Genomic DNA, 22,014 nt, shown 5'->3' on the forward strand with positions numbered 1-22,014 from the left:
AAAGAAAGTTATGGTGAAAGTGCACATAATTTTTTACTCTCCCCAGTATTAACGTGTAAAATTGTAAAACAATTATCAGAGTTCAGCCTGTTCCACTGTTTTGAAAATGTCGGCGCCACTGTATGCGATAGCAGTAGATATTTCATCGCAAGGGATAACTTTTGCAAGTGCGACAACAGCCATGAAACAAAATTGTGATCAAAGGCGGAGTTTGAGCTTTTGCTTTGGGGGGCCAGACTCTGGGTGTAAAATATGATGTACCTGAGGGTTATTGAACATCCCTTAGTTTATAAGGGGTCCGCAGGCCTTCCTCCGGAAATTAAAAAGAACAACAACTTAAAATCACTGAGTTTTATGCCTTTTAGATTTGAAAATGTTAAATTTCCTTGCTTAAGTAAACAAATATTAATTAGTATATTGGTTGTCAGTTTTAAAAGAAGCAAAACAGTACGATTTTTGATTTTAATTAAATTTTTATTGATACAATACTCGTATTACTTTTAAAAAGTTACGGTACAATAGTAAGCTTCAGAAATTTTAGAAAAATTAAAGTGAGAAGTTCTTTTGATGCCCCAGCAGTAACTGTTGACTCAACACAAAGTCATTTTACGTTTTTCTTTCTTCAAACTGTACACACGAATCAAATCGTCAAAGACCCGCTATTGCGGCGCAATTACCGAACATGCCAAACGTCAAGATTTGCGGTATGGCTTCATAACAAAAATGTAGTAACTGAACTTAATCATGTGCTATTTTTTTAGTCTTTTTTAAGTTGGGGGGCCAGGCCCCCCTGGCCCCTCCTGAACTCCGCCTATGATTGTGATGTATATCGAAAATCAATGTAGATAAAGATAATACGTCTATACAGGGTGAGCCCAAAAGAAATAGACAGTTTTAAAGTTTTACAGAAACAAGAGTTTCAATAACATGGCAAATACTTAAAAGTTTGGAAGTTGGAGTTTACATGGGCAAGTCACAAATGTGACTTACCCATGTGACTAAATGTCACGTGGGTAAGTCACAAATGTTCTATGTGTGACTCTTTTGTAACACGACAGATATCAATGCGACAGTCCCGTTCTCCCCAAACACGTCTCAGCATGTACATGTCAACAGTCCCAACAGCTATTGTGATACGGTCTTTAGGATCGTCCACAATTGTAGGAAGGGGAGGAACGAAAACCCGGTCCTTAATGCATCCCCACAAGAAGTTGCAACACTGTGTTAAATCGCAAGCGCAAGCCTTTTCTACCTGGCTAGCGGCCACATTGCTCGACTGACGTCAGGGAGCTCACGTGATGTTGACGTCACGAAAACAAACGAAGAATAAATATCGTAAACTTGAAGACATTCTCCATAAAACAGTACTAAATGCTTCCTGATAAATAGGGACATTGAATTTTCGCGATGCGCGATATCGCGAAATGTGAAAAAAAAGATGCAATTTTGAACATTCTGCACGTAACTACACCCACAATGATGAAATATGCATGAGTTTTATTCGCGAAGTAATGCGAAATGTGTGCTTTCCACGAAATGAACGCTTTTTCACGAAATAACCGTGAAATATCATCAAATTAAGTAGAAAACACGCAAAAACCGGCAATCGAGGTTGTGCGCGCAAACTGTCGATTTGTAACGAAACGTTTGCCTAAAGTTTCCACCCACTTGCAGCTGAAGAACGTTTTATCTTTGATCACATCAGGAAGACGCTGCAAATTGGGATTTCCCATGCACATAATCTCAGTTCGAAAACTTCGCTTCCTGTCAAGCTGCATTCCTTTCTTCCCCCGAACTCAACTTCCAGTTTCATTGAACTTGCTAGCTGTAGCAGCGATAAGATTGGTCTGTTCCAGCACATCAAAGGAAACAATGGTGTCATTTGTGTCCAGTCATGAATTAATTTTGTTTATCATCATGTGATTTTCAACATGTATTTGTGTATGTGCAGTAGGGATTATTTTACAGCAAGGATATCCTTTAAATACATACAATGAATAAATCGCTGGCGATATGCAATTTAGAAATGAAGTAATTTTGTGTTGATGTTTTCTTTTTGGTTGGACAGCTAAGTACTTGTGTATGTGTACAGTATATAAAAATGAAGTAGTTTATCAATTTTAGCTCTTTTGTATGTTGTTTTGTCTCATGATGAATAACTGTGTGCCATTTGTTTTCTACCGCTGGTTTATACCGCTGATCTAACATTTTATTTACCGCTCTCCTCAGTTTTTATTTACCATAAATTTGTCTCCCTACTGATAAAACAAACAGTTTTCGATTTAAAAGCGTTTAACCTGCCTATTTCGTTTAGGGTCATATTACACATTGCTTACTGTATCCCCTGTAAAGTATAACTGTAGCAAGGAAATTGAACATTAAAAGAAAAAAATCAGCCATCCCCATTCTGAATCTCAACTGCCACGTCGATGCCGCAATGGCTGCTGGGAACCCAGCAGCCTCACGTGGCCGCAGCGGCGCCGCCTATTGGCTGCGGTTCTCGAATAAAATTACGGCTAGGAGCATTCGCTTTGATTTGATACTCCAGTTATTCTTAACCTTGTCCTCTGTAAGACACGTGTAACATGACAATTTATTCTCCAAGTTACGTACGTATTTGCATTGTACGTTGTACGATAAGCATCACAATTTTAAAAGTTATTCCTTACGATGGGAAATCCAATGCTATCGCATAGGGAAAATCCACATGACGGGCTTGCTGGGACTCAATCTCAATCTTGCTCACTGACGTCACACTAATATGGTCCATTGAAAAAATGGCTATTACATAGCTACGTACTATGGGGAGACTGCTACATAGATTTCAAGTTCGAGTTTGCCTGGTCATGGCTGTTCTCTCAGAGTGTTCCTTCATCATCTCACCACTCTATCTTCATCGCCGCGATATAGCAAAGAGGTTGAAAAAGGAGGCAACATGCCCAAAACATGGCGATTTTATCTTCGTAACTTTGGAACTTAAGGACACATCGGTAGATTAAATAAGATCGTTTTGACTTCCACGAACAGATATTTTGATATATTTTATCATAATAAGTTAAAGTATGGTAGGTATTTCGGTTCACTCAGTAGCCTATTAATATTATCATCTGACATTCCAGTTCTACATCAATTAGTGCATTAAATGTAGTATAGATGGTGCACATTTGAATTTTACCTTGTAAAGAACATACCAGCTGATACATGCAAATTACTTAATGTAATCTCTCAACATGAAGAGCGTCCAATATTACTGGAAATATTTTTAAAGTCAAAGAATATAAGAAAGAAGTAAACTAAAATATATTTGCTAAAGTTTTCAGCAATCAAGAGTATCCTCTTAAGATTCATAAATTTATACAACAATGTTAAGCTATATCAGGTATAATGCAAAATCTTAAGCGACTAGAACCATTACATTCTATATCTGAAAGCCTGATCGCTTGCTCTGGTCGCGTGACTAAGCGTTACCAACTGGAGGTGAGATAGCCGCCATGTTTGAGTTGTTTCTTGGGAATCAATGTTGGACTTTTTTAGTGAATATGGAATTGTAATGAAAATTTATGAACTGTATTCGAGTTTACATGACGTGTAAATATTCTTAAATGTACAAAAGGTATGGTGTATAAGTGTTGTGTGATCAATTGCAGAGGCAATTATGATGAAAACGGTAAGAGTAACGTTCACATTTTTTTCAAGATGTTGCTGAAAATGAGAAATGTGTAGTGCAATTCCTTGTGATTCGGTCCCTAAGAAAAGGTACAAGTTACGTAACAAAGGTTTTATACTCGTAAATAAATAACAGAAATAGTTCATGTGTCCGGAATAGGCATCTAATATACTCTTAGATTTGGTCAAGTTCTCTTTTGTCAACAATGTTTTTTGAAATATCAAATAATTTACCCTGAATTGCAACGTTAAGATTAACGTTAAGATGCGTTGTTGCTTATGATTGCAAAATAATTAGTTTCAAGATTTAGTCAACGTTTAAAATATTACGGTTTTGTTAATGTAAATGTTATGCAAGCATTCGATAACATATTCATATAATTTACACAAATGTTCAGTTTCAAAATATGCTTCATGAAAGAAAGTTATACAACTGGGCCAAATTGATACATGTGTATATTTACATTCTTAGTTTACTCCGCTTTTATGCTTCTTTAGGCTAATCGGAGGCTAATGGAAGAAGATATGCTATGAATTCGAATACAAGGGTACGATGTATAACAAGAACTTCGATGAAATATTGGTGTGTAAAATTATCCAAGATTTATATTCCTTATGTCTCAACACAAATGCTTTTACACAGAAGGTATTTTATTACCTAGCTATGAACTGCAAGTGTAGTAAATTTTATAAAATTGTTTCATGTGAAATGTTATTTTATATTTTGTCTTTGTGAAGCTTCGATGTTCGTAATTTTGATTATGAAATCAGTGATAATGTTTCTTAATTCACTAACATTCTTCACGATTTTATGAACAGAGTGTAAACACAGTGTAAGGAAATATTCCAAATGAATGCTAAGATCGAAATATTAATATGTTTTTTTTTTTGTTTTTTTAATGAAAATATTGAAACTTAAGTTATTGTCACAGATATTACTAACCACAATGAAAAGATTCAATTTGTTTATTATCTTTCGTTCAATAAAGTCAAAAGGGTTGAATTTACAATGTGACAAGTGATTTAGGTTTAGTCTTTATTCACAGAAATGTAACATTGCCCTTGTACCAATTTCTTTCGCATTTGCTGAGAGGTTATAGAAATTAAGTTTTTATATTGAGATTGTATAGCTACACAGAATATATGCATTATCTGATTGATTAATTTTGGGTAAAGTTAAATAAAATTTAATTGATTAGGTATGTTGGCAAGCTTACTGTCAACCGAACATGCGGGGTTTTGATTTAATCAATTGATTTTTACATACAAAAGTTCATACAAAAGTTGTAACGAGTCTTTCTGCAGCTGACAAATATTCCGGATATTATTTTTCAAAGAAATACAATGTTTAATTTGTTTCCGCCAGGAAGTTTCTAACGGTTTTCAACTCTTCCTTTGTGATGGTAGGAATTTTTGTGATGGCCATAGTGACTTCCTGAATTTTTGTGTAAATATTCAATATTCTACTAATTTCTTCTAACTATATTCATCGGGAGGGTAAATCTCAAAATTTAACATCATAAAAGAAAAGAATATACCTTAATTCTATACGATAGAAATACGACAATGGGTTTACAGCGTTAAGACGATCGCCTCCAGATGATAACGTCTTTAATGAGCGCTGCGGCCTGAACCTCAAGACGGTCTTGCTAGAACACGGAAGTTTCATACCGAAGCGAGTCTGTATAAAAGCATTTACTGCGCATGCGCGACTAACAGTTTCAAGGTGACACGGTTAGAAAACGGCCCGATGTGAACTACAAGAGACACGTGAAACTTATCACATCGGTTTGAAAGCTACCTTAAGCCTTCTTATAATTTCCCAACTTTAAGTAACTTTAAGTAAGGGTTAAGTATTCTTGAAAGATATTGTCTACAAAGCTCCAAGCGAGTTGGTTTATTGATGTTCAGCTTGCAACCAGCAAGGGGGAAGAGGGGATTGAGAGTTCTCCACTGAAGATGTCGGATTAATTTTGGAGTTGATAAGTTGGTAAACTTACTTTCCGATCATCCCTCCTGCGTTAATATCGCATTGTGATATTATCTTCCAAGCCGATATAAGTCCGTTTATCCTCTGTGAGTATAATTGCATTCGCCGGTGGCAGATTTGGTTCTATTTACGTCCACAAATGGATTTTGGTAATCCTCTTAACGGGTGCTTACTGACATGCGGTCTGTAGAGAAACATCGACATCAGCAGATATTTAAACAGATTATGGCCACGGGGGCTGGCCTTGTAGAAATCTGCTTGTGTCATCAGATGAAAGGTATTCTGCTGGGTCTACACCGTGTTTGCTCGTCAAAGCTTGTAAAGTTAAAGCTCATGTGACAAAAAAATCTTGTCAATTGTTTGGTTGTAAATTGGGAATTGTTGTTCGTAACTTTCTATCGAATTCCAGTCTCTGATTCGATAATGCTCAATAGGTTTCAGGAGAGTGATTATGCACTGTAGATTGTACTGCATTATACTACAGGGCCGGTCCTAGGTGGGTGCGGGGCATGGGGCACACAGTATACGCGGGGATTGTAACCAAAATATTTGAGAGGTGTACAAAATCAAGAGATTTATTTCATAGTGTTTAGTACAGGTGATCTATAAAATCAAAATTTAAACATTACTCCAATTAATAAACAATAACTGCATCGACGAGGGACAATGATGAACATATTAATGAACTAATTCATAGTCCAGACCTGGCGCACTGCAATTTTCATGGGCTCATGGAAGAAAAACTTGGTCGATATAATTCCGATGAGGAAGTTAAAACTGCGACGGAAGAATGAATGGTTGTCGAAAGTTGGACGGGAAGTCATCGAACAAGGTACGTCAAGAAGACTTAGGTGGGCAGGCCATGTGGCACGAATGGGAGAGGAAATAAGAGTTTACAGGATTCTTGTTGGGAAACCTGATGGAAAGAGACCTGTAGGAAGGCCAAGACGAAGATGGAGGGATAATGTTAAGATGGACCTAAAGGAAATTGGCAAGGATTGAAGAGACTGGATTGATCTTACCCAGGATAGGGACAGATGGAAGGCTTGTGTTGCTGCAGCCATAAACCTTCCGGTTTAAGAAGGCTAAATTCCGTACCAGCTAAATGTAGACAACGCGAACGAGATCAAGTCTCTGCGCAAGAAGTGACGTGAGACGGCTCCACCAATGAACAGTGAGATAAACGGGATTGGGTAATGGGCGACGGGAGTTACCCGATTTCCTCCTTCGCTATGCAGCGTTGCAAACTTTTGAAAAGGAAAATACCGAACGCACATGGCAAACGGACCGTATTTTTGTCTCCAGGTCCGTACGATTGGTTTAAGAATTTCTTAGGGAAATATTAGGGAGCAAATTTTGACAAGCCGTGCATTCAGCGTACGGACTAAGGTCTGGACCGTACGGTTGGCAACGCTGCTCTTTCACCACTCGATATTCCTCCTCCTCCTCTGCCGACATGCAAGCCCCTGCTCTACAGTTAGCTGGAACAGGGTATAGAGAGTTAGTTAGGTAGGTATAGAGAAACTCGTGTCATGCTATGACAAATGTTTGAAAAGACTTAAGGAATTTGTAGAAATGTAGTTCTGGTAGTGTACATTCATGTAAATACAGGAACTGTCCTCCATGTTCCATACGCTATTTCTTCCATGCTTGTGTAACTAACTTTTTGACTCACCCTCGTATATTTAATTTGTTTCAACTGCACTACAAAGGCTCTTAAATTGTTATCACGATAAGAAAGTGCAAATAAATAAATACAGTGTAAAACAGATAGAATAAACACGCTGGTGGACAATTTGCACACTATTAATGTTACTAGTTTTCATTGAGTCTACACGGTGGCTTCCCGTGGCTCTTGGCTGTGACGCAATGCCGGTCAGCGCTTCGGTGTTTAGATACGGGATGTTTTGCTTTCCCTTCCACCCTCTAATGCGCTTCCGGGGACGAGGTACGGCAAAACGTCCAACGCCGAGATGTTTCCCGAGAGCGAGTCTGCTGCAACAGAATCGTGTTTGGAACGAACACAAACACGTCCCGAATTGGAGAAAATCAAATAAACTTCGAGGGGCGTTTGCTCAACACGCGGGGTCGCGCTTTGCCCCAATTGTTCCCTGGCATTATGGTCCTTGTAGGAATATTTCATAGCAGAATCACACGCGGGGTATTGGAGCCGATCCAAGGATGGATATGGGTCATTCCATGTCAAATCAACCAATATGGTCTGAACCTTGACATCTCAGAAATTGATAATTTTTGGTACAGTGGTAGTACCAGTAAATTTGACGAAAACTGCCAAATTTCAGATTTTTTCGGCTCTTGGTTTTCGAGTTATTGACTTTCAAAAAAGCAAAAATCCCAAAATTTTACATTTTGAAATCTTTAAATAGCTGTAAATCAAAAACAATTTGACATAGAGAGCTCAAATTAAAGTCCTTCTCTTCTGCTTTTTATGAGCTTTAATTTGAAATGAAACATGGCTGTGCTGTGTGAATTTTTTAATTTTTCAGAATCCCGAAAAAATGTTTTTTTGAAAATCTCAAAAACACCCCTTTTAATTTTTTTCTTTAAAAAGATATGTTTTGAATACATCAATTGACTATTTGGGTGCAGAATTTCGTAATGGGACGGCAATGAGTTCGTATGAAATTATTGTTTTCCTATTGTAATGTGTGTGAAATTTGCTAAATTATTGAATTTCCATGTTAAAACTATAACTACATGGTGAGTGGTTGATGTTGAAGTCTTCATATTGGACTATTTTATAATTTTTGGACTACACATAATATGAAAATACCTAACATTTATCACTTTTAATATCAGATAATCAAATTGAAAAATGTACGAGGGGAAATCATTAAGTAACAGGAATTATATTCTAAACTTCATGGAGATTTATGCAAAACGAAGATTTGTATTTTGGCACTCAAAGAGGTTCCTTAGTAACACGCCACAAACATGTCGTGACGATCGAGCAGTATGCGCCTGCGCAGTAGCTCGTACAACATGGCCGCTCTACTGTTGGCTTGCACCGTAGAAGAGCAACGAAGTGTTATTCGTTTTTTGTGATCAGAGGGAGTGAAATCTTCTTAAATCTACAGCAGAATGAAGGTTCAGTACGGAGCCAGCGGAGAGTGTACTAAATTAACCGATTCGTTGGTCGATCTGCTGTTTCACTACATCAGTTGCCACGCAAACTGGCCTCCCACTCTGGTGTTCATCACTGATATTTCAGTCTTTAAATCTTTCCACCCATTCATACACTTTCCCCTAACTTAAACTATTGTCTCCGTATTGAGTCTTCACTCTGCTGTAGATTTAAGAAATTGATCATGTTTGGTACACTGGTAGAACCAGCCCCCCTCCCCCAAGGCCGAGGACGCATCCCCCCAAAAATCGTTCATCAAAATCCCACAAAATAATTGTTCATCATAACCGATCTCCCCAACACACACGCACAAATATAAAGGGTGTCCCAAAAGTAACGCAGGATTTAATTTAAGCAAAAAACATTTCATATATTTATTAGTTGGCAAAGTTATTACATTATATGAAAGAGAGAACATTCCCATTAAATGTGGAAGAGAATATCTGACAAAATGTCCTCCATGACGCATTTGACACTCCAATTCTTCTTACAATATTCTGAATCACTTTTTTGCATAACTGTGGCTCAATGCCGTCGATAGCTTATTGACTATCTGCTTTCAATTCAGGAATCGTTGTTATCTTCGCAGCATAAACTTTGGACTTAATGAATCCCCAGAGGAGAAAAATCGCACGGTGTGAGGTCGCACAGTTGTTTCATTTGGGGCGCTTCTACTATCGAAAATGTCAGGTACACAGTTTCTGTACTTGTAACGAATTTCAACGATCGACACTCGCTCCTTCGTCATGTAGCGCTCCATATTGACTAACCGCAATGTTTTTCCTACAACATGTGACCTCTCAGAACGCTGCCAACCCTGCGGGGAAAAATGGCGCACAATTAAAATCCTGCGTTACTTTTGGGACACCCTTTACTTTGGATAAACATGCAGTAACTTATTTTTGTTTGAATGTCGATAATTTGAAAACTGGCAGTATTTTACAATTATCCAATCAGTCATACCACAGGAACAAATACAAGCTAAACAAATCGTGCCTGAAATCGTCCAAAAATAAAACTGAAGTCCGCATGTCGGAAGTTCCGAGCCGATTCGGAATTACCACAAAGAAAACACCAAACATTATTTACCACTAGCCGAGATGCCAACAATCGAAAGGCTCATGACTTTCGAAACCTTTCATTGCAGTTGAAATTACACTCTGTAAAAAAAAAAATTAGCATCACTGTATTCTTATTACGGATGTTGACAATTTTGAGTTTCGCATGCATGCATCTTTCCTGCACAACTTGAAATCAATTGATTGAAGCATTGGTCTGGTATCACCGCGAAGTGTGTTGTTATTATTTTGTTGATTTAGTGTTTGGAGTGTCCGCTAGAGGGTGTTGCAATCAGTTACTGCTGCAAGGCTTTTTAATCAATTGTCAGGAATCTGTAAAACGATTGTTCGTAGTGCAACTTGTGACGTGTTTTATGTTGCAAACTACATGTTCACTATTGACAGTTTGGATACATTATCATATTTGTGAAGTGTTCAGGTGGTGTGTAGTGTATATGAGCGTGTTTTCTCGAAAAAAAATGGGTAGAAAGTGCGACATTTCGCCACGTAAGCAAGGAATGGTTCTTGCTTTGCATATGGATGGTCATTCTCAGAGAGAAATTGGTCGACAACTTCAAATGCATCAATCCACAGTTAGCCGCTGCCTGCAAAAGCAACAAGAACATGGAAAATCATCACTGAGAAGTCACTGTGGCAGAAAGAAAAAGACATCACCTCGACTGGATCATGGCACTGAAGAACAGAGGAATGAGTTCACGCCAAAATCACATAATCTTCAAAACGAGGTGGGAGTTAAACTTACTCATGCTACTGTAGTATCCCGACTAAAGAAACAGGGTGCTTCTAAACACGTCTCACGTAAAAAACCCAGACTAACTGACGCACATGCAAAAGCTAGACGTGAGTTTGTCACACGTTATGGCGAATGGAATGATACAGATTGGGAACATGTGATATTTTCTGATGAAAAACGATTTAAATTGCTGGGGAATGACAGCTAAGTTAAACTGTGGATGCGGAAGGGAGAAGAACTTGCAAAATCTTGTATTTTAGAAACTCAAAAGTTTTGTGGCAGTGTTATGATTTGGGCATGTTTCTCTGCAAAAGGGATTGGCAGGATGCATATTTGCACATGGACCGTTAAGGCTGATCAATATCTGGAAATCCTGAATCTGAAAGTTCTACAAATTGCAGGAGATCATTTTTCTGGACAGAATTTGGACTAATTTATTTTTCAAGACGATAATGCAACCTGTCACCGTGCTCAGGAGGTGAATAACTGGTTTCATGATATAAATATTGAAAGACTTTGGTGGCCGCCCAACTCTCCAGACATGAATCCTATAGAAAACCTGTGGTCTATGATGTAAAAAAAACTTGGTAATCAGACGTACAGGTCAAAAGAGGAACTTATGGCAGCAATTGTACATGTTTGAATGAAATTGAGGTCGAATATTGTCAAAATCTTATTCATAGCATGCCTCGAAGGTTGGAAGCACTTAGGAAGGCCAGGTGTGGCCACACTAAGTACTAGTCAATGTATTTTCTTACTATCATTACAAATTGACATATCATGATGCATTTAAAACCTTTGTTCAATCTTTTTACTTGTAAAAATTGTCTTTGTGCGAAAACGTTCCACAACCTATATTTGCAATAATTTTGTTATTAGTTCTGTCAAGTGCATTATGTACGTAACTATGACTTAAATAATAAAAATATATTGTACAGATATAGTGTTTTATATAATTGTTAGGAAATCAAATCGATAAGTGGAATTAAATCAATAAAACAACTGATAATTCCCGAGCGAAATGCTGACGACTAAAAATAATGAAGTGATGCTATTTTTTTCTACAAAGTGTAAAAGACGGCTCACTTTCATATCACTACTAAGGATCACAGCCATTGTTAGTGTACTGAACCTTTGTTAACAGTTTCTCTGCTTGACTAACCCTGTATTATTATTGCGAACAGCACGTCCCCCCCGTTCAAACCGATTCCAAAATCATAAGAGGTGGTGTTTTATTTCAACCCCATTGCCGCGATCACCCACAGGTAGGTAGAAAAACGAATAACCATAACTAAAAATCAATAACAAATGAATCAAACGAAACGATCCCCCATTTTGGTTTGAAGATACATAGAATTGGAAGCTAAACTATAAAATTTTGTCCCCCCAAAAAATTCCTATGACGCCTGGGTAGAACCAAAAAAGTTGGCAAAAACTGCCAAATTTTGAGATTTTTTAGACTGTTACGTTTTGAGTCATTGACTTTCAAACAGAAAAAAAGCACCCTCCTGCTCAGCTATAAAATGTCCACTTGAAGCACTGACTGTAACTCAGTTTCTTCTTGAACCAAACTATAATTCCATCTGGCGGCTGAGAAACAACAAATCAGCGATCAGTTGAATTATCTTCGACTGACATCGGGCATTTTCGTGTCACAAGGCACCCGAACGTTGCTGTTGCCAAACATACTATACAACGGGGGGGGGGGGGGAGTTGATCACCGCAGTTACTGGATAAAAGTTGTACAGTACACAAAGCACGGAGAATTACTACACAAAACACGCAAACACTCATAGGCGGAGTTCTGGAGGGGCCAGGGGAAGCCTGCTCCCCCCAACTTAGAAAATACCAAAAAAAATAACACATGATTAAGTTCAATTACTACATTTTTGTTATGAAGCCATACCGAAAATCTTGACGTTTGGCATGATGGCATGTGCGGTAATTGCGCCACAATTTAATCTCTTTTTCAATTTAATTTTTATAAAATTTCTGAAGCTTACTATTGTACCGTAACTTTTTTAAAGTAATACGAGTATTGTATTAATAAAAAATTAATGAAATGAAAAATGCAATAATCGTACTGTTTTGCTTCTTTTAAAACTGACAACCAATATACTAATTACTATTTGTTTACTTAAGCGAGGAAATTTAACATTTTCAAATCTAAAAGGCCTAGGACTCAAGTGTTTTTAAGTTGTTGTTTTTTTAATTTCCGGGGGAAGGTCTCCGGACCCCTTATAAGCTAGGGGATATTCAACAACCCTCAGGTACATCATATGCTTCTACCAGAGTCTGCCTCCCCAAAGCAAAAGCTCAAACTCCGCCCATGCAAACACTGCTCAAACAAGCTAATAAAAACAACTGACAGACGTACGCTTGGCAACGTTGTAACGGGAGAGCGATGTTACCCCTACAGCTTTCACTTCGCAGCTGACGTTGTAAACACTCATCGACCCGAAGACCCCTGAAGGTGATTGGTGGACAGTAGAGCTATGTATAAAAAAGCAGGTCTGCCGCCAGTTGGACTTACGTTCAGTATAATTTTCAAAAGTAACTTTCCGAACACTGGTCTGCATCACATTTTCGTCGAGGTTTAACCTAAACTAGGTCTCTTTTTTAAAAAATAACATAGATAAATGCTTGTAATAAGCATCCATTTTAACAACACTTAAGTTTAACGTTGACCACAATATGATGCGGACCTCCTGGGACAAGAGGTGGTCTATTCTCTGCATATTGCCTGATTTGTTTGAATTGCTAGGCCTCCCCGATGGCGTAGTGGCAACGTTGCATGCTACCTCTATCCTTCTCGCCAGGATAAAATATTTGTATCAGCTGCTTAATTTCTTTAATCTTCTATATGTACAATGTATGAGGATTTTGCCGATCATTAAGCTTCCATTAATCCTTTATTGTTTATTTCTTTATTTACAACCATTTAATCACTACTCATTCTCCTTTATTTGTTTTATTTGGTTTTAATCACTTTCTAGTTCCTCTTAATTCATTAAGTTACTTTCAGTTTTTCCACTTGTGCTGCCATCTATCGTCGTTTTTGTCAAGTATTTCCCCATATGTTTATCTTTGGTGTCGATCATTTTGGCACGTAACACGGCGCATTGTTAATCAAGGGGTATCGGGTTCGACAGCCGGTGGAGACTCATAGAGGTTCGGGTCCTGCTTTGAAATATTTCCCTGTCCCGATTATCCTGGCTGTGAACAAGTAGACTTAAAACTCCAGCGTGTCAATTGTTTAATCTCCCACTGCGGAAACTTGATTGAATGATGGAAGTGATGACTACCATCACTTTTGCCGTTGACTGTACAGCAGTGGTGTGCGTCTACGCGTAAACAACGATAGTTTACATTCTACACGTAGATTATTTTATACACTTAGATTACGTAATCTATGTAAACAACATGGCGAAAGGTGATAACTTAGCAAAGGGCGCCGTGGAATAAATAGAAAATTATACTGCGTATCAGTTGCTGATGTGTGAAGAAAACTTTTCATACTCTTTCTTCCAAATTCGAACAATTTCTCACCTAGGAAGAAACCTAATATAGGAAATATTCTAGTATTTTATGGGAAAAAGACCACTCTTGCCTCACGACTGCCATCTGTTGTTGTTTTTTTGCATACTATTTATCTTCTTCCAGAGTTGGTAATAGAAGGCAAGAGAAATTTTGTTGTAAATAAGGTTCTTTTCATTTCGTTAGGAACCAATATAGTTGAAAATGTCCTTTCATGAAACCCTTGAAAATTAATTTTAATGCACTTTAGATTGTCTACGTAGTCTCTGTAAACTACAACCCAATGTAATCTACGCGTAGATTACGTGTAGACAACGCATGTAGACGTAAACTTATAGTCTACGGCACATCACTGCTGTACAGTAAAGATATAACACCGAAATCATAACATCCTTGGGAAATGGGTTATCGAGGGTTCACGTGTTTCTGGCAGTTATGAGGAATTGGGAGCAGTTGGTTAATGCAATCAACGAACAATTTTCCATTATCCACAGGTGGGATTCATGCAATTGGAAGTCCAGCGAAGCGTGAAATAGTCTGTTGTGTCGCCGTTTTGACCATCACGTGTCGTCGTGTATTAGCATCACATGCTGCATACTTAAAAGCAAAAATGCACACAATTTCGTTGCACCCGGATGTGCAGAACATGTGTCTCACCGCACCTTGTTGACTAATCATTACTTGCAGTCAGTGGCGTGCAAGGGTGGGGTTATCTAGTTCGTAGAATCGTGAAATGTAGAGAATTGTTCCCTTGGCATACGTGCTTTGCTCTTTCTGAACACACCCTAGGCAATAACAGACAAATATACTTTTTAAATCCCAGGACAGGCATAACGGTAGGATATGAACATTGATTGATTGATTTGCTTTATTTTACTTCGCTTTTGTGATGAAATTGATGAATGGACACTCACAAACGTCCATGTCCAGGACGGGATTCGAACCCAGGAGCGTATTTACAAACCCTATAGTGCTGCAGAACCAGAGCTATATAACGCTTTCTTATTGGCTGTGTGCACCGGAAGTGTTTATGTTCCGTGTCCATTGTTCCTTGCTTCTTCATTTACAGCAAAAGTATGGAAAAATAAGACTTGTGATTATATAGTAATAAAGTTTGTAAACAGATTGTCGAAATTATGTTAAGAAATATACGTTTATATAATAACATATAATGTTTAAAATGCTATACGTTGGATATACATAATTTTCTCAGTAGTCATTGGTAGTTACAATGTTTGCGCTGATGTGACTTTAAATAGGAAAATCATTCACTTCAAGAAGAGTTCTGATTTCTGTCTTCTAAAACATTAATTTAAATAATCTTGCTAAGAAATGAACCTTAGTGTAAATGGGTTTCTTATCTTGTTGGATGGATATCTGAAATCTAGACTGTTAATTTGAACCCTGCCATCTAGCGTTAACTTGAAGAAACGCTGCATCAACTTCCGGAATGGCAGCCAATCAGTAGTCAAATATCGCTGGAGGTTCTGCAGTACTATAAGGTTTGTAAATATGCAACCCGGGACCCTGGCGTTGTAGCGAAAGGTTATATGAATGAAAAATGTAGTACTACTAACATACCAATCAAGCTCAGTACTAAATTAATAATATCCCCTTTCTTTTTCTTACAATAGAATTATTATTATTTTAATTATTATTTAAAGTAGTATTACATTTAAGCTTACAGTTTAATTTATACTGATTCTATAAGAATATAAAAAATGCTCTCATGAATTAATTTGCTAAGCTATGCAGTTATGATAATTGTTCATAAATATACAGAATATGGGAAATTACAAGTGTAGTATATAACTGAAAAACATAAACAAGAGTATATAAACGGTCAAGCAGGCAATGAGCTATATGAGGTAGTTGATTCCACGCTTTACTTGTCAGAGTTGAAAGAGATACATGTAGTTACAAATAATACATAACAATAACTTTCGTGAAATTGAAATTGAAAACAGAATAAATGTATCATGGAAAGAAGAAGAAATCCCAAATAAAAGACAAGAGAAAATATATGGGCAGCCGTGGAGGGGAAAATAAATTAAATGAATTTATCCTGTAGGGTATACAGTCCTGCATTGCGGTTGTAGTGCGATTTTCATAATGTGAAGGAATTGTGGGGCATGATTTTCCACATGTCCACCCCCCGCAGTGCACGGCCTGAGATTTACGAAGTGTGCTTCTCTCTTATTGTCTCGGCGTCGTTCGGCAAAAAACACGTATATCAAGGGAACGAGCAGGGGATGGGGACCGATCTCCCCTTTCCCTCGATTAATTTCCCAGATTTTACGATTCTACGAACGAGATGTATTTGTGTTGGAATATTTTCGTTTTCTCTTCCATCCGTTTAATTTCTTCGTACAAAGTTATCTGCCCCATCATCCAAGTGCAACGCTTATATATTTAATTATCGGTCTGCTTGAACGATACATTTATTAGTTTTAGCTCAAGCACTCCGTGGTGCTTTGATATGATTTTGATTTGATAGAATTGGTTTATTTTACTTCGCTCTTCTGTCACTTTTGCCTATCGCGAAGATGAGGCTGAGTGATGCTTTGATGAACGGACAAAGAACACTCACGCCTAGGCCGGGATTCGAACCCGTGGTCCCTGGCGTCGCAGCGCGCTATGCTAACCACTCCACCGTGGAGGCCGGCTAAACTCCGTGATGCAACAGCCCTCTAATAGCCAGGGCCTGCCGGAGGGTCTTTTTCATTGGGTGACGCGTGGTCAGCGCATCCAATCCCATCGCCGCTGTTATCTGCCTCTCGAGACCGGAACTGGTACTTCTTATTTTGAAGTAGCTCCCTAATTGTCCTCACGACGCTACGTCAATGTAGAAATTTTGGAGTTTCCTATCGGGAATCGAACCTAGGACCGCTGGCACCTAAGGTGAGAACGTTAACCATTTATTCTCACGGGAGTCAAATCTTTCTTATAGATATCAAACACATGATTACTGTAACAAATTATATATTATTATTGCATAAGTAGAAACTATATGGAATTACCAAAATAAACAAAACCACATTTAGAACTTTGTGTAGACAATACAATTAATGCATTTGAAAAATCCTGAACGAAAAAGAAGAGCAGTAATGGGGCATTCCTCGAAAAGTGGTCCTTCTCCATGTTAATAACAAAATCAATCAATCTGGAAATTATTGCATAAAGGTTAAATATTTGTGAATGCACATAATTTGCATATTTCACCAACAAAAATTACTATCCTCTGTAGCCTATATGTTCTACAGACAAATGAAGTCAAAATTTGTTACATTTTTTTAAAGTGTCACACACGTAACACATTTTTGTTGATGCTTTTCATGCCTACAGAATATGTCATCATACTAGAAGTTTTCTTAATTTGTTAGCAGACACCACAAAGTACTTCACGTTTCTATGAAATCAGTTCATTTTGAATATTTCAATTCAATCTCATGTCTAGGCCTAGTGTGCGAGTGTATTCCACGTAACGCTAGAATGAACCGAGAATATTCGAATTTGGAACCCTGTATCAAGAGTTCGCGAAGGTTTTATATGGAAATTATATGAAGTAAAATTAGTTCTATTGAGGCCATTTTGAGCAGTGTGGATATACAAATCGCCTTACCGAATTTCGCAAATCCGCGTTGCAAAAATCGAACGTGTCTCGGATATTTTCCGTTCTGGAGTTGTCAGTGTAAGGCGCTACGAAATCCTGGCACATCTATCATTTTCCATTTCCTCTTTTCTTGTATGTACATTGCACTAACTTCTGTAAAAATGAATATTATTGTATTTCATGGTACTACTTTACTATACCGGAGACACCTATCAATGATTTATTTCGCAATTTTTTACATCGATAACGTACTATTCTGCGTTGCAGAACATTTCTTTAGGTGAAACAATGGATTTCTAACGAAAATAATGTCTATTTCTTACATACGATAGCCCCACGAACCATCACGGGGACGAGGTATGCCTACTAGGTTAGGTTAGGTTCCATTAGCACTCCTTTCGTTCAATTTAGCATATACGGACAACTTCGGAAATACAAATTCCACACCTGGCAACAACTTCACGACGCATCCTCGACACATCATGTTGTAGCAGCAGCAATAGCACGTATTGTGCTCTCCTGCAGAAAGCAAATGGCAGCAGCAGCAATAGCATGTCGGAAATAGATTTTCGTAGAAAACCACATGCATTCGCATTAAAATGGATCAAAACTACATTCCCGAATATCAACAACGCTACAGAAAATGATTTGCATAAGTACTTTCTCCTGTAAATTTGAAGAAACCCGTCTCCGGTATAGTAATGTGTTACCTATTTCATTTCTTGCGATTTCATTTTAAGCAGATTTTTGGATATTTTTGTCGCAAGTTGTGACATTTGCTGTTGGGACGTGAGGTTCTGATATGAAAATATTGCTAAGATTCACTAGTGAATACATATGCGTTCATGATTTTGAAAAGAAATCTCATATCTGAAACTGGACAGCAAAAAAATTGATAGAAATTCGCGTTTGGAAAATTTTGCAAAAGCGCGACATCTATGTTTAACTATTGTGATGAAGAAATTTATTACTTTGTTCTCTCCCCTTCAAAATATCGGTACAAGCTGGAACAAATGTTATTATCTTCCTAAAAGGGTTCTTAATGACATATTAATTTTGCACTCCTGTACCACTCTTGAGTTGGCCGTCATCTTTGTAAAATGGCGCCCAAAGTAAGTTTTTTTTAAAAATATCTCGCTTGGAAAGCACTTTACAGCAAAAGAGGTTATGACAGAAAATAATCTACATAAATTCTATACAAAAAGGGTTCTGTGCATTTTTCTTCTAGGAAGCACTTTTTAGGACGTTAGAGGAGCGAGAAATTTCTCTTCTTTTTTCCCCGCTGCTTTTTTCAAGAGCGAAAGCGAAGGAAACTTTTTTGCAAGGTAACTTGAGAGCTTATTTCTTATTAAAATACCTGTTCTAAGGCCGTGCCCGAAAGGTGCAAGACATACTTGAATCGAGCATCCTCCGAGTATGGTCTTGGAGTGCGGTCTTCAAGTCGTGGACTGGAAGTGCTGTCTTTCGAATTGCACTTCGACTGCAGCGCCAAATACGATCAGTAGATAAAACTGAGTACTCGTTGTTATCCTCGCGTTCTAAACACTTATTTTTCACCATAGAAATCGCATAGCATTATCAAATGTTCGTACACATACATTTCCACACATTACAAGAACTATAACCAACAACTTGCTGGCCCATAACGTATATCTATCTACCTGTGTCGCTGGCTTTCTACCTCCGTGATTTTAAACAAATGAACAACGAGTGCGGAAACCATGTGACCTAGTCACCAACCATCTACACTGCGAGCTGTGCACTTGCGTACTTCTGTTCTTGGCGCTTTCGAACTGTACTTGGTGACGTCACTTCCGCCAAGACCATACTTCAAGTCTGTACTTTGTACCTTTCGGACAGAGCTTGTGCGTATGAGCCGCGGTAGCTCAGTCCTGTCGACATCCGTGGCGGAGTGGTTACCACAGCGCGCTGCAATGCCAGGGATCGCGGGTTCGAATCCCGGCTGGATAATGGTGAATGAGGTGGAATACTACCGAGTAGGGGAATTCGTTTTTTAAAAAAAGTCGTTTGGGCGTCTGACTAGACTCTCATGAGGGAGACTTGCTTTCGTTCCCGGCGGGGTAGAACGGAGATTTTTTCTGCCTGTTCAAGCGGTTCTGGCACCCAACCAGAGTCGTATAAAGTGGGTACCTGGAGGAAATTCTGGGGCGTAAAGGCGGCCATGGGCATGGTGCTGATCACATGACCCTCAACTTCGCCCGAGCTCAATAAAGTGTGGAGCCCTAACTCCACACACCCTATACGCCTGTATGGCGTGGTGGAAAGCACAAGGGAGCTTCTTTATCTTTTTTTTTACTTTTCTTTATTCTAAATGTTCTAAGAAAATTTCTTGAAAATGTGTATTGAAGTGGTAGTTAATTAAACAATAATTCTGCAATCTTGTAAAACAAATGAACATAATGTCTGTATTTCTGCTATTGTTTGACACCGAACCATCCCTTGTCTTCTACCAGCAAGAATTATTGTAAGTAGAACAAGATCATCACAGTTGTCCTGAGCTTTCAGATCGAAGCGAAAGCTACAGGCCAGAATCTACACAAGGATTTTAAACCGAAGTGATGAGACGGCACTCTTTAGTCTAAAGGATTACATTCACCGTGTATGCGCGAATAACAAAGTGCTTAGATGCATGCTATTGAGAACATGGACCAGTTGGAGCGACACGTGCAACTTGTCGTGTAGTTTCAAATCGAAAAGTTGCATTTATTTCTTAAGATTAGTTTCCAAGTGGCACGTACTGCTTCCGTCTGAAAGCTTCATTCCTCTTATGCATTCTGTCCCGGAAATCTGTCCCGGAAATCCCCGGAGAGAGCGAAAGAATACAGGTCTCTTGTGCAGGTACTCCACAAATGAGTTGCTGCCCCACACTTTTTGCAACGTTTGCTCCCGTACTATGCCAAACCTTATATACCAATGGCAAGTAAAGGGTCCTTGCCCCCCAGTATTGGAACCCAATCGCCGCCACTGCTCACCCTTGACGTCGCGATTAGCGAGAAGTGGCAGATAAGCAACGTGAAATAACCTAATTCAAATTATTGAAGAAAAAAAACATCACGCGGTTCCAAGCACAGGTTATATAGGGGAGAGTTACCCAAATTGGACCAGTTGGTACTCATTTGCTTCTGCATCAAAAACAAGACACAGGAAAAGAACGAAATTGTAGGTATGAGAAGCACAAACTATTAGCTTTTACTTCATATATGTATTTCAACAAAAAATGCAGGAACCAATATAATAGGGTACATAAACGAAAGTAGTGACATCGGTCCATTATAGGCAACCGGTTTCCTAACTTGGACCACAGGTTGCTTAGGTTGGACCGCTCACAAAAGGCATGTATGTCTACGGTATCTAGACACCTGCAGAACTCACTGCATACACCATTGTGGTATTTACTTCACGTTCGCCGCTTGTAACAGCACCTACCTGTGATTTTCCTTTCTTTGCTACAATTTCTTGTGGACGTTTCTGGACTGTGGTGAAACCTGACTCATCCACGTTGAATATTCGGTCAGCTGTAAAACCAAACAAACCATACCTTCTACTACACTCGTTCAAGCCATAGTTCCCATTATTGTATGTTGCTATAGCCATTTACAATTCCAGCTCTGTCCACAACCCATATTTTCCCCGGTCCAATTTGGGAAACACGTGTTGGTCCAACTTAGGCAGTTAAACCCCGTTAATAAAAATATGACGCTACACGAACATACGCAACTAAACCATAGTTTTACCACATGTAGTTAGTGGTTAATGAATGGCACTTTTATAATATACTACAGGACATTCGATTACTTGCACCTAGTCTACACAAGAGCTTGAGATCCGAAGCACAATAATTGCAACACGAACAATGGAAACACAATAACAGCACTCCTACTTCGTCGAACGTCTCTAGTTGACTGACCGTTCAGTCATTTGTACATGGCACTGACGCCAACCAGTAGTGCCAACTCACCTGTAAAATACTCGTATATAGGCAAAAACAAAGGTGGTCCGATTTCGGCAACCTTCCTCTACTACATTATACACAAGTGTAAGATAAACACAGGAGAGTGGCATAGTGCAAGCAGTGTCTCCATCCCGAGGTGTTTATGGCAAGTAAAATATTCTGGATATTCCAAAGAGTTGCATACATCCGATGGGGAAGTCCTAACTAACTCAACATTGAAAGAAGCACATCTGTAGCTTGTCATCATACGCGGGAGATATGAGCCGGAAAATGTCGAA

General features: G+C 38.5%; 1 protein-coding gene across 2 annotated transcripts in view; it reads left to right on the plus strand.

Moving 5' to 3' along the window:
• LOC145979421 (uncharacterized) overlaps positions 1-22,014 on the plus strand; it is a 471,036-nt gene that overhangs the window by 210,720 nt on the left and 238,302 nt on the right. The window lies entirely within an intron of this gene.

This window comes from Lepisma saccharinum, chromosome 26 (genome assembly GCF_977018435.1).
Source record: "Lepisma saccharinum chromosome 26, izLepSacc3.1, whole genome shotgun sequence".
Classification (NCBI taxonomy): Eukaryota; Metazoa; Arthropoda; class Insecta; order Zygentoma; family Lepismatidae; genus Lepisma; species Lepisma saccharinum.